The following is a 14,626-nucleotide window of genomic DNA, read 5'->3' as shown; positions in this document are numbered from 1 at the left end:
GTGATCATCTAGTGAAGCACATTTACTCTGATAACACCATTACCATGTTTGGTTATTATATGATTGGTTTCTGAGAGTCTCTTTAAGTGATTATATTGAAACTAATGTAATATTGCATTGAAAATAGAACTCACAAAACCTGAGAGTGTGATTGGCTGTCTCACCAAATCAACCGTCCATGCATTTATTTTCCAAACTGCTTGTCCTATAGGGTCATGGGGAAACCTGATGCTTATACCAATGTCTTGGGCAATAGGGAAACACACTGTATGTATGGTTAGTCTACTGCAGGGATAACACACTAACAGCTTTACACACTCAGTCATCAAATTAGTGGACGATTATTGAAAGGTGCACTGACTAACAGCACAAATGTACCAATATGTGTTTAATATAAATCTGTAAATGTTTTTCAGATGAATCTCAAATGAGTATAATACTGGTGTCAACAGTATTGTATTACATTATTATTGTGAATTATAATTGCATTATCGTTGATAAAACAGTGATTAAAGTTCACAAGAGAAACTGAAATGTCCTTGCCAATGACTCATGAAACTGAGAGAACACTTAATGGATGGGATAGCTATATAATCCCATCAAATAGATACCACATCAGTCCAGATAATATAGACAATATTGAAAAATATTGTCTTATGGACTGTTTTCCAGATGGTTTTGCTAACAGACAATAAAGCACACTATAAATTATGACTTATTCTTTGGTTTCACTGTGACCTGGTTTCAACAGATATGACTTTATGGCTTTATGGCTTGCCAGTTAATGGTTGATTAACATCATCAGAGCTCAAAGTCCGAACTCCCTCAATAAGCAGATGACTTCAGAGTTTCTCTCTCTCTCTCTCTCATTCCCTACCCATTTTTTCATTCTCAAACTTAATATCTATTGAAAGATAACAGTTTCAGTTTTTGTTTTGTGTCATAAACTTTTCATCTTTACATGTTTACTATGTTACTCGTGTCCTCACGAAAGGCTATTAGTATTAGCCGGTGGTGCATTAGAGTCATGTGTAAATGAGCACTCTGGTAATTTCCATAAATGTTTATTGTCTTATATAATAATCTAAAAACTTTCTTTTAAGCACTAATAGCACAGAGAATAGCTGTCTGAGCTATTGTTTTGAGGGGCAATTGGGCAACACACATAATTACTTTGCTGTATAAATGGGGACATTCTATAGACTGTTTTTTTATATACAGCAAGAAAGTGGCATCACAAGGCTTTTTCTGGATTGATTAAAATGAGGATGTGCATGTAACTTTGTTGGGGTGTACAGGTTTACTGTTACACTACTTACAATGCAGTACCTACTCTTTATCTATCACTCAGCTGGATTTTTACATTTCTAAGTCTTTTGAGTACATGGTTCTGAAAATTGGCTCTAGCAGTCCTCTTAAAATTATTCTTATTTATAGGCCACCCAAGCAGCATACTGAATTTTTCTCGGAACTTTGTGAACTATTAACTTTAGCTTGTGCTGCATCGTCCCAGGTCATCTTACTTGGTGACTTTAACATCCATGTTGACATTGTCTGCTCTAACAGCACTCAATTGAAGACTGTCCTGGACTGCTTTAATCTTACTCAGAATGTTAATTTCTCAACTCACACTCATGGCCATACACTTGACTTAGTTTGTACATCCGGTGTGAATAACATCTCCATCAGTAGTCATGCTACTCCTATTTCTGATCATAAGCTTATCACTTTTGACTTTACGCTAATACATCCTACCAAATGTGCTGGTAATACTTCCATTTCGTATCGTAAATTCAATGCTATCAATGTAAATATTTTTGCTGCCTCAGTTGCTTCCTCTACTATCTCTGATGTTTTCAAGTTCACCTGTCCATCTGTGATATCTGACCTATATCATTCTGTTATTGTTGATGTTTTAGATAAGCATGCTCCAATTAGGACTAGGTCTGTTCCTTTGTCCCACACTTCACCCTGGTATAATGCTGAGATTCGTGCTATGAAGGCGAAAGGCAGACAGCTAGAACGCCTTTTTAGAAAAACTGGCCTGACTGTCCATTTTCAAATATTTTCAGAACATATTAGGCATTATAAAACTGCCTTGAATGCTGCACGCTCTTTCTATATCTCCGACATCATCAATAAAGCTAACAATAGGCCAAAAACACTGTTTAACATGGTTAACAAATTAGTCCAGCCACCTAGTCATAGTCCCAGTCAAAATGAATGTGATGATTTGTGCGGCTCTTTCCTGCGCCACTGTCAAACACAACTGGATGCTCTATGTGGGTCTCTTGGCACTGAACCAACCACTTCTACTTGTGAGCAAGCTCAATTTATTCAACTGTTAAATAATTTTACCTTGACAACTCCAACCTTAATTGCTGAGATAATACAGAACTCTAATTCTTCTTCATGTGAGTTAGATCCTGCACCCACATTCCTTCTGAAACACTGTACTTCTGTCATTTCTGCTCCTATCTCACACTTAGTAAATATGTCCTTTATCTCTGCCACTGTTCCGATTTCACTGAAAACTGCTGCTGTTACTCCTATTCTTAAAAAACCAAACCTGGACCCAGCAGATTTCACCAACTATTGTCCAATCTCCAATTTACCATTTACTTCGAAAATTATGGAAAAAGTTGTTGCCAAACAGCTACAGTCTTTTCTATCTCTCAGTGATCAGTTTGATGCATTTCAATCTGGTTTTTCGCTCTCATCACAGCACTGAAACTGCTTTAGTTAAGGTCGTCAATGATTTGTTACTCTCTGGTGGCTCAGGTAATCTCTCCATTCTCCTGCTGCTCGACCTCAGCTCAGCATTTGATACTGTCTGTCACAAGTTATTACTTTCCCGCCTTTCTGAGATATGCATCTCAGGTGCTGCACTATCTTGGTTCTCTTCCTATCTCACTGATAGACAATACTACATCACTATGCATAATAATACATCTCCCACTACTTTACTCAGTCAGGGTGTACCCCAGGGCTCTGTTCTCGGGCCATTACTATTTATTACTTCCATCATGCCCCTTGGACATATTATCTGTCGTCACGGTTTTCATTATCACTGTTATGCTGATGATATTCAGATTTATACTGCCTGCAGACCAGACTCCATTCACCAGACCACATCACTATCTACCTGTGTTAATGAGCTAAAGGCCTGGCTCAGTTCTAATTTTCTCAGTTTGAATTTAAACAAAACAGAAATTTTAATTACTGGCCCCCCTTCACTAACAAAAAATATAGTAAATGCTCCAAGTTTCAACCTTGATGCTACAACAGTTTTTCCATCTGCTACTGTCAGAAATTTAGGCACTACTCTTGATCCTGCATTGACTATGGATGCTTACATTAGTAAACTATCCAGAGCTGCATTTTTCCAGCTCCGTCGCTTAGCCCAACTTCGATCATATGTTTCTCCAAACGATGCTGAATCATTAGTGCATGCTTTTATTACATCATGCCTTGACTACTGTAATGCTCTTTTTGCCGGATTACCATTGCACTCTATCTCTCGCTTACAATATATTCAAAATTCTGCTGCAAGAATATTAACCCATACTAAGCGATCTGCTCATATTACCTCTATCTTATTTAAATTCCATTGGCTTCCTGTATCATCCCGCATTACTTACAAAATTATTCTGCTTACTTTTAAATCACTCAATGGCCTTGCTCCCCCTTATCTCTCTGATCTACTGTCTCCTTACGTTCCGCCTCGATCACTTCGATTGTTAGGATGTGAACTTCTTACTGTACCTAGATTTTGTTTATCCTCAGTGGGTGGCAGATCATTTTCCGTCATCGCACCTAAACTATGGAACTCTATACCTCTGGCACTAAGGTCAATAACCTCTCTCTCTGCATTTAAGTCACAACTCAAAACCTACTTGTTTACCCAATACTATGAGTCATATCATATTCTTTAGACACTCTTCTCATCCTATACTACCAGATGTATTTCTCTCTGAGTATTTTCATTTTGTTTATTTTTTGTTGCATTTTCTATTCTTTGTTTGTTACTTATTGACATTACCTTTTTTTTTTTTTTTTTTTTTTTCCTATTGTTACTTTATACTATGTCTGTATCTCTATTTTCTGTACATAATTGTACCATGATATGCAACTGCAATCATGTCTACATGTGACTGGGCAACTGTCTACTGTCCACTTAACTGATTAATTGATTGTGAAAGGACTGTTACGATTATGTGAATTCGACTGTCTATTGTGTTTCTGCTTTTGTACAGCTTGGGAAAGGCGCTATATAAATTAAACATTATTATTATTATTATTATTACTTTAATTGTATCAACAAGTTTTTTTTTCAGCAGCAAATAATAAAATTAATGACCCCAGTGTCTGTATATCAGAGATGACACTGTAAAAAATAAATCTGTAAAATAACAGAAAAAGTACTGACAGCTCATTACACATAACAGTATCCATTAATTTTAATTTCTGTTAACTCAAAAACACAATTCAATGAAGTGTAAAATTCAAAATACTAATAAACACCTGTAAAAAAATAAATATGGAAAAATTCCTTCAAATTATACAGTATATTATGCTCTATTTTTATAGATTTTTTAAGAATGTTATCATAACTCATTATTACAGAAGAGGATTAGGGCCAAGCGAAAGAAAAGCCAAGAAAAAAGTAGAGCTAAAATGTTGAGATTAAACTCATTAAATTGTGAGAATAAAGTTGTTATGTTTCGAGGAAAAAAAGTCGTTAAATTTCAAGAAGAAAATTCAAAATAAAACGTTGAGAATAAACTCATTAAATTACGAGAAAAAAGTCGAGAATAAACACTCATGTCATGTTCATTTCATCTCATTGGACAGTGTTATTCAGCGTCTGCAGCAGTAGCCCCTCACTGCAGAACAAAGTGTGTGTTATACGATTGACTGGGTTTGGTTTTGACTTTTGCCAAACTCGCTTTTCTTCCTTTTCTCATCACATATCACATCGGAAAAGTGGAAATCAATTGCTTAACGAGTGTTTAATAATAATGTATTAATTAGGGATAGGCATGCTATAGGGAGGGCTTTGTTGTTCTAATAAGGCAGCATCTATTTAATAATTTCAAAACACAAAATCACTGTTATTAAAAATCAATGTTATTATTGCATCCTGTTAATGTCCAACAATACTGAGGTGCAAATAGTATCTGCCGCTATTTATAAGTATAAATAGCATCTAATTAGCTACTATGACTGGACTGAATGATTAGGCTCCTCCAGAATCTACGTTTGAAACTTTAATTTAGCCTCAGCGGATTTATTCACACAGCCATATGTGTGATTACACCAGATGAATAAAACCTATAGACAGAATGGGAAAAATCATTCAGATCCAATTCACAGTGTTATTATGGCCAATATTCAATTCAAATATAGGAAATTAAATATGTATATGGGCCATTCTACAGAATTGGTCCAAACTGCTGCCCCACAACCAAAAAATTTTTTTAAAAAGCATTTAAGTAATGAAATTTTAGATGTTTACTAAAATCCCTCTATTATCTATTGAAACCCTAATATTTAAAATATTAGTAAGCTTATATATATATATATATATATATATATATATATATATATATATATATATAGTGCCCTCCACTAATATTGCCACCCTTGGTAAATATGAGCAAAGGTGGCTGTGAAAATAAATCTGCATTGTTTATCAACGTCCTTTTCCCAGGGTGACAGCTCTGAGTTTTCTCATATAATGCCTGAAGAGTTTGGAGAACACCTGATTAGAGATCAGAGACCATTTTCTTCATACAGAATCTCTCCAGATCCTTCAAATTCACAGCTCCATGTTAATACTTCTTCTCTTCATTTCACCTCAATCATTTTCTGTAGGGTTCAGGTCAGAGGACAGGGACAGCCATGGTAAAAGATTCATTTTGTGCTCATTTTTGTGTTTATTGGATTATGTTTGTTTTGGATTGTTGTCCTGGTGGAAGATCCAAACACGGCCCATTATAAGATTTCTAACAGAGGCAGTCAGGTTTTGATTTTTTTATCTGTTGATATTTGATAGAATCCGTGATGCCATGCATCTGAACAAGATGTTCAGAACCTCTGGCAGGAAAACAGGCCCACAATATTAAAGATCCAGCAGTATATTTAATCGTGGACATGGGGTACTTTTTATCCCTGTTTGTACTAAACTCATCTGGTTGGTTTGCTCCCAAAAAGCTCTTTTTTTCAGTTTCATCTGACCATAGAAGCCAGTGCAATGTGAAGTTCCAGTCGTGTCTGACAACTGAATTTGCTGGAATTTGTTTTTGGATGAGTGAGGAGAATTTTCCTTGAAACCCTCCTGAACAACATGTGGTGATGTAGGGGATGTTTGTGATATATATGTATATATATATATATATATATATATATATATATATATATATATATATATATTTAGGTTTCTGACCCCAAGACACAACTAATTTCAACAATTCTACAGCTGTGATCCTTGGAGAATCTTTGGCAACTCAAACACTCCTCCTCACTGTGCATTAGGACGATATAGACACGTCCTCTTCCAGGCAGATTTTTAACATCTTTAGTTTATTGGAACTTCTTAATTATTACCCTGATGGTGGAAATGGGGATTTTCAATGCTTTAACTCTTTTCTTACAGCCACTTTCTATTTTGTGATGCTCAACAATCTTGTTCTGCACATCAGAACTATATTCTTAGGTTTTACTCCTTGTGATGGATGATTAAGGAAATTTGGCCTTTGTGTTCCTCATTTATAATCCTGTGGAACAGGAAGTCATGGCTGGACAATTTCATGCTCCTAGTCACGCTGGTGAGCTAAAAATGTAAATATGAATGGGAATATACTTCAGAGATATTTTACTCATAAGAATTTCTAGGGGTGCCAATATTTGTGGCCAACATTCACTGGAGAAAAACATTTCATCATGAGATTTTCTCCCCACTTTCAATTGTTTTACTCCAATGATAGGTTAGAATTTTGTGAATTTTTTGAGTGAAAGATCAAAAGGATAAACAATGTAGATTTATTTTCACGGCCGCCTTTGCTCATATTTATCAAGGGTGCCATATTAGTGGAGGGCACTCCACTAATTTGGAAAGAAGCTGTCCAAACCTGCCTGGCCCTATGTGCAACAGTAAATGCCCCCTAAATCTAATAACTGGTTGCAACAACTGCAATCAAGTGTTTGCGATAACTGCCGATGAGTCTTTCACATCGCTGTGGATGAAATTTGGCCCACTCTTGTTTTAATTCAGCCACATTGGAAGGTTTTCGAGCATGAATGGACTGTTTAATGTCATGCCACAGCATCTCAATTGGATTTAAGCCCAGACTTTGACTTGGCCACTCCAAAACCTTAATTTTGTTTTTCTTGAGCCATTCAGAGGTGGACTTACTGGTGAGTTTTGGATCAATAGCCGCTTTTCCACTGTCGGGCTAGTGCGAGCCAGTGCTTTAAACGGGCCGGGTGGGGCTAATAGGCTCAGACCTGTAGCAGCACCGAGCCCAAAATCACGATGCGTTTCCACCAACGGGCCAGAAGCTCCGCTGTGCTTCACTAAAACCTGCCCTTTACACGCCTCTCTGGAACAACGTCATACAACCCCATCATTTCATCAACAAAGAGAAGTTATCAGAAAACTAATCAGACATAAGTCACTGGAACTAGCGCGATAACAAAACGAACATGATAAAAGCGACCGTTTTTTTGCATGTTTTGTTAGATTTAAATCCAAAAGCATCGATGTTTTACAATAGCCTGTTAAGTGATACATCGATCGTAATGAATTAATTTATCAGGATTGAAAATTAGTCACACAGAAATAAAGCAATGTGAACCACTATTTCACAAAAGAAAGAGGACAAATAGGCCTACCCTACTTATTCAGTAGAGTCTGTTTCTGTTTATTTGTAGTCACAGTATACATCACGTTAAGTAAGAACGATAATTGCTATATTTTTCCATCAAAAATACGACCTGAGTAGCAGAAGGAGCTCCCGAACAAAAAACATTATATATTTTTATGACACACACAGAGCTAAAGTCTCGAGACGAGACTTATGACAGATAAAATATGTTACTAAATAAATACACAATTGTTATAGAGAATGAGAAGCTGACGTCTGATTTCGTCAAGCGGTCATATTTACCATGTTTAGTATGGTAATGTTAATGGCTAGCGTGCATAGTCTTTTGCATCGCTTATAAATATTTGTGCCTTGTATGGTGATCATAATCCACATCGGATCAAGTTATTTCAAACACTCGGTGCTGTCTGAAAGTGAGTTTTGAGCTAAAATTATTTTAAAAGTCTTTAATGCTGGTGTTATAGCTGTTAACTTTATGAAATGATCTGCAGCGCTGACGCTCAAGACACGGAGAAACTCCGCCTTTGTTCATAACCACTCCTCTAGCCCCAGTTGGCCCGCTTTGGCCCAAGGTTTTCGTCGGGCCAGAAAACCCCGGCCGTTGGCCCTGAGGAAGCACCGACGAGGCACGATCAAGCCCTGGAAGTGACAGTGGAAACGCGACTGACCCTGGCACGCACTAGTACGCCCGCTTTTGGCCCAACAGTGGAAACACGGCTATTGTCCTGCTGCATAACCCAAGTGTGCTTGAGCTTGATGTCACAAACTGACAGCCGGACATTCTCCTTCAGGATTTTCCGATAGAGTGCAGAATTCATGGTTCCATCAATTATGGCAAGTCGTCCAGGTCCTGAAGCTGCAAAGCAGCCCCAGACCATCACACTACCACCACCATGTTTGACTGTTGGTATGATGTTCTTTTTATGAAATCCTGTGTTGGTTTTATGCCAGATGTAACAGGACACACATCTTCCAAAAAGTCAACTTTTGTCTCATCAGTGCACAGAATATTTGCCCAAAAGTCTTGGGGATAATCAAGATATTTTTTGCAAATGTGAGACGAGCCATTGTGTTCTTTTTGGTCAGCAGTGGCTTTTGCCTTGGAACTCTCCCATGGATGCTGTTTTTGCCCAGTCTCTTTCTTATTGTTGAATCATGAACACTGACCTTAATTGAGGCAAGTGAGGTCTGCAGTTCTTTAGATGTTGTTCTGGGTTCTTTTATGAACACCTGGATGAGTCGCCGTTGCGCTCTTGGAGTAATTTTGGTAGGGCGGCTACTCCTGGGAAGGTTCGCCACTGTTCTAATTTTTCTCCATTTGTGGATAATGGCTCTGACCATGGTTCGCTGGAGTCCCAAAGCCTTAGGAATGGCTTTATAACCCTTTCCGGACTGATAAATGTATACTATTTTGTTTCTCATCTGTTCTTGAATTTCTTTGGATCGCGGCATGATGTGTTGCTCTTTAAGCATGCTTCACTTTGTCAGACAGGTTCTATTTAAGTGATTTCTTTATTCAACAGGTCTGGCAGTAATCAGGCCTGAGTGTGGCTTGTGAAATTTAACTCATTTTTCTGAAATAATGTGTTAATCACAGATCTTTCATGATTTGACAGGAGGGGGCAATCAATTTTTCACATAGGGCCAGGTAGGTTTGGACAGCGTTATCCCTTAATAAATGAAATCATCATTTAAAAACGGCATTTTGTATTTACTTGCATTATCTTTGTGTAATTTGTGCATAATTTGTAGAATTGCATTTTTTAATTTTGAAGGTGTATCTAGATTGAGACCTATGCTCTCAGTCAAATGCAGAAATGTTAATTCATGCATTTATGACCTCAAGGTTAGATTATTGTAGTGCTTTATTGGGTGGTTGTCCTGCACGCTAAATGGACGAACTCTAGATGGTCCGGGGTGCGGCGGCTAGGCTTCTTGCTGGAGCCAGGAGGTATGGCCGCATTGGCCCGGTTCTGTCAACACTCCACTTGCTCCCTACTAAGCATCGTATAGATTTTTAAATCTTGTTGATTACTTGTAGGGCCCTAAATGGTTTAGCTCCTCAGTGCTTGAGCGAGCTCTTTTCGCATTGTGGTCCTCCGCGTCTGCTGCGTTCTCAGGGCTCTGGCCATTTGATGGTGCATAGAGTATCGGGGTCGGCGGATCCTTTTCCTGTTTAGCGCCCGGGCTCTGGAGCGGTCTGCCTGGCACTGTTCGGGAGGCAGACGTAATCGGTCGGTTTGGGTGTAGATTGAGAGCCCATCTCTTTGGTCTTGCGTGCACGTGGCACACTAGTGCGCTTCTGGTGTTCGAATCCGTTGGAGGGTTGTTGGGCTGCATTGATTGGGTCGGCCGGAGCTGGGAACACTTCCCGTGACACCCGATGTGCTTGTTGCATCGTGGGAGGAATGGCGTCTGCGCTAGTGTTGGTCTCTTTCTTTCTTATTCCGAGATCACCTTGGCCACCCGATCCAGTCCGTATCCAGATCGGGTGGTCACTGCGGTCACACAGATCTGGTCCGTGTCCAGATCGAGTGGTGGATCGGCACCTGGAGATGGCCTCTACAGCCCTGGGTGTCGGTGGAGACCGGGACACCTGGATGAGCCCCAGGGACGGATCCCCGGTGGGGACCTAGTCGCCTGGACGGATGGGTCCTCGGCACAAACTGCTGGTTCGCCTGGCCAGAGGAGAGCTGGCCTCCTGTGTTGGATTACAAATTTATAAAATGTTAAATCTAGGTTCCAATGTAACAGTATATAAACTAAAGAAGTTACATACATTGTATTTAGCATTTATGGTGAAGATGATGACATCAGATGAACGATTCTGTTATACAAAGTTTGTAGCAAGAGGTTCCTGCCAGTTCCTGTTCTCTTATTGTAAGTCAAATGAGCCACTCTCGGAGACTCTCACCTTTTGTTTGTAATGGCTCTTGGTTCTCCTGCCCCAATCTTGGGGCAGTTATGCTGATTGTATTAGGAGTGGTTAAATGGGGCAGGTTGCTATACCTGAATACTTCATTTGCATGCTTTAAGGTCATCACCCAGGTGCTTTGTTTCCATTCCTAAGCACTGCCCCCTAAATGTATATATACTACAATGCATCACTGCTTTAGTTAGACTTGGATGACTGCAGCAACACACAGCGAGTCCTCAATAAAGAGTAACTTCTGTATGAAAGATATCCCAACGTCTCCTGGTCTCTGCTTCGATGAGGAAAAAGTTTCCTACACCCGACTGGGCCTGGTTTCTCCCAGGGTTTTTTTCTACATTCTGTCACAGATGGAGTTTTGGTTCCTTGTTGCTGTCGCCTCTGGCTTGCTTGGTTGGGGGCACTTGATTTCCAGCGGTGTCGTCGACTTGATTGCACGGATACTATTTGAACTGGGTTGGACAGTGGCATCATTGAGTTCAATGGTGGGGTTCCTTTAGCTAAGGGTTGAGTGTTTGGTCTTGTCATTTTGCATTATTGACACACTATTTTCCTATTTTGATATTGGAAAGTTGCTTTGACACAATCTGTATTGTTAAAAGCGCTATATAAATAAAGGTGACTTGACTAATATTAAAATTAGTTTGATCTGAATCTTTTAAGTGTGACAAATATGCAAAAACAACAACAAATAGGAAGGGGGCAAAAACCTTTTCACGGCACTGAATATATACAGGCGCATCTCAATAAATTAGAATGTCGTGGAAAAGTTCATTTATTTCAGTAATTCTACTCAAATTGTGACACTCGTGTGTTAAATAAATTCAATGCATACAGACTGAAGTAGTTTAAGTCTTTGGTTCTTTTAATTGTGATGATTTTGGCTCACATTTAACAAAAACCCACCAATTCACTATCTCAACAAATTAGAATATGGTGACATGCCAATCAGCTAATCAACTCAAAACACCTGCAAAGGTTTCCTGAGCCTTCTAAATGGTCTCTCAGTTTGGTTCACTAGGCTACACAATCATGGGGAAGACTGCTGATCTGACAGTTGTCCAAAAGACAATCATTGACACCCTTCACAAGGAGGGTAAGCCACAAACATTCACTGCCAAAGAAGCTGGCTGTCCACAGAGTGCTGTATCCAAGCATGTTAACAGAAAGTTGAGTGGAAGGAAAAGGTGTGGAAGAAAAAGATGCACAACCAACCGAGAGAACCGCATCCTTATGAGGATTGTCAAGCAAAATCGATTCAAGAATTTGGGTGAACTTCACAAGGAATGGACTGAGGCTGGGGTCAAGGCATCAAGAGCCACCACACACAGACGTGTCAAGGAATTTGGCTACAGTTGCCGTATTCCTCTTGTTAAGCCACTCCTAAACCACAGACAACGTCAGAGGCGTCTTACCTGGGCTAAGGAGAAGAAGAACTGGACTGTTGCCCAGTGGTCCAAAGTCCTCTTTTCAAATGAGAGCAAGTTTTGTATTTCATTTGGAATCCAAGTTCCTAGATTCTGGAGGAAGGGTGGAGAAGCTCATAGCCCAAGTTGCTTGAAGTCCAGTGTTAAGTTTCCACAGTCTGTGATGATTTGGGGTGAAATGTCATCTGCTGGTGTTGGTCCATTGTGTTTTTTGAAAACCAAAGTCACTGCACCCCTTTACCAAGAAATTTTGGAGCACTTCATGCTTCCTTCTGCTGACCAGCTTTTTAAAGATGCTGATTTCATTTTCCAGCAGGATTTGGCACCTACACTGCCAAAAGCACCAAAAGTTGGTTAAATGACCATGGTGTTGGTGTGCTTGACCCGGCCAGCAAACTCACCAGACCTGAAATTGTATTGTCAAGAGGAAAATGAGAAACAAGAGACCAAAAAATGCAGATGAGCTGAAGGCCACTGTCAAAGAAACCTGGGCTTCCATACCACCTCAGCAGTGCCACAAACTGATCACCTCCATGCCACGCTGAATTGAGGCAGTAATTAAAGCAAAAGGAGCCCCTTCCAAGTATTGAGTACATATACAGTAAATGAACATACTTTCCAGAACTTCTGAAGTATTCTAATTTGTTGAGATAGTGAATTGGTGGGTTTTTGTTAAATGTGAGCCAAAATCATCACAATTAAAAGAACCGAAGACTTAAACTACTTCAGTCTGTGTGCATAGAATTTTTTTAATACACGAGTTTCACAATATATATATATATATATATATATATATATATATATATATATATATATATATATATATATATATACACAGTGGGGCAAAAAGTATTTAGTCAGCCACCAATTATGCAAGTTCTCTCACTTAAAAAGATGAGAGAGGCCTGTAATTTTCATCATAGGTATACCTCAACTAGACAAAATGTGAAAAAAAAAATCCAGAAAATCACATTGTAGGATTTTTAAAGAATTAATTGGTAAATTCCTCGGTATTTAATAAGTATTTATTAAATAAGTATTTGGTTACCTACAAACAAGCAAGATTTCTGGCTCTCACAGACCTGTAACTTCTTCTTTAAGAGGCTCCTCTGTCCTCCACTCGTTACCTGTATTAATGGCATCTGTTTGAACTTGTTATCAGTATAAAAGACACCTGTCCACAACCTCAAACAGTCCAACTCCAAACTCCACCATGGCCAAGACCAAAGAGCTGTCAAAGGACACCAGAAACAAAATTGTAGACCTGCACCAGGCTGGGAAGACTGAATCTGCAATAGGTAAGCAGCTTGGTGTGAAGAAATCAACTGTGGGAGCAATTATTAGAAAATGGAAGACATACAAGACCACTGATAATCTCCCTCGATCTGGGGCTCCACGCAGATCTCACCCGTGGGGTCAAAATGATCACAAGAACTGTGAGCAAAAATCCCAGAACCACACGGGGGGACCTAGTGAATGACCTGCAGAGAGCTGGGACCAAAGTAACAAAGGCCTCAAATCCTGCAGTGCCAGACGTGTACCCCTGCTTAAGCCAGTACATGTCCGGGCCCATCTGAAGTTTGCTAGAGAGCATTTGGATGATCCAGAAGAGGATTGGGAGAATGTCATATGGTCAGATGAAACCAAAATAGAACTTTTTGGTAAAAACTCAACTTGCCGTGTTTGGAGGAGAAAAAATGCTGAGTTGCATCCAAAGAACACCATACCTACTGTGAAGCATGGGGGTGGAAACATCATGCTATGGGGCTGTTTTTCTGCAAAGGGACCAGGACGACTGATCCGTGTAAACGAAAGAATGAATGGGGTCATGTATCGTGAGATTTTGAGTTAAAACCTCCTTCCATCAGCAAGGGCATTGAAGATGAAACGTGGCTGGGTCTTTCAGCATGACAATGATCCCAAACACACCGCCTGGGCAACGAAGGAGTGGCTTCGTAAGAAACATTTCAAGGTCCTGGAGTGGCCTAGCCAGTCTCCAGATCTCAACCCCATCGAAAATCTTTGGTGGGAATTGAAAGTCCGTGTTGCCCAGCGACAGCCCCAAAACATTACTGCTCTAGAGATCTGCATGGAGGAATGGGCCAAAATACCTGCAACAGTGTGTGAAAACCTTGTTAAGACTTACAGAAAATGTTTGGCCTCTGTCATTGCCAACAAAGGGTATATAACAAAGTATTGAGATTAAATTTTGTTATTGACCAAATACTTATTTTCCACCATAATTTGCAAATAAATTCTTTAAAAATGCTACAGTGTGATTTTCTGGATTTTTTTTTTTCTCATTTTGTCTCTCATAGTTGAGGTATACCTATGATGAAAATTACAGGCCTCTCTCATCTTTTTAAGTGGGAGAACTT

At 39.3% G+C, this 14,626-nt stretch overlaps 1 protein-coding gene across 3 annotated transcripts in view; it reads left to right on the top strand.

The window, feature by feature from the left end:
• crfb16 (cytokine receptor family member B16) overlaps positions 1 to 14,626 on the top strand; it is a 69,298-nt gene that overhangs the window by 31,118 nt on the left and 23,554 nt on the right. The window lies entirely within an intron of this gene.

The sequence above is a fragment of the Onychostoma macrolepis genome, chromosome 02 (genome assembly GCF_012432095.1).
Source record: "Onychostoma macrolepis isolate SWU-2019 chromosome 02, ASM1243209v1, whole genome shotgun sequence".
NCBI lineage: Eukaryota > Metazoa > Chordata > Actinopteri > Cypriniformes > Cyprinidae > Onychostoma > Onychostoma macrolepis.
This window is presented reverse-complemented; position numbering and strand designations above follow the sequence as displayed.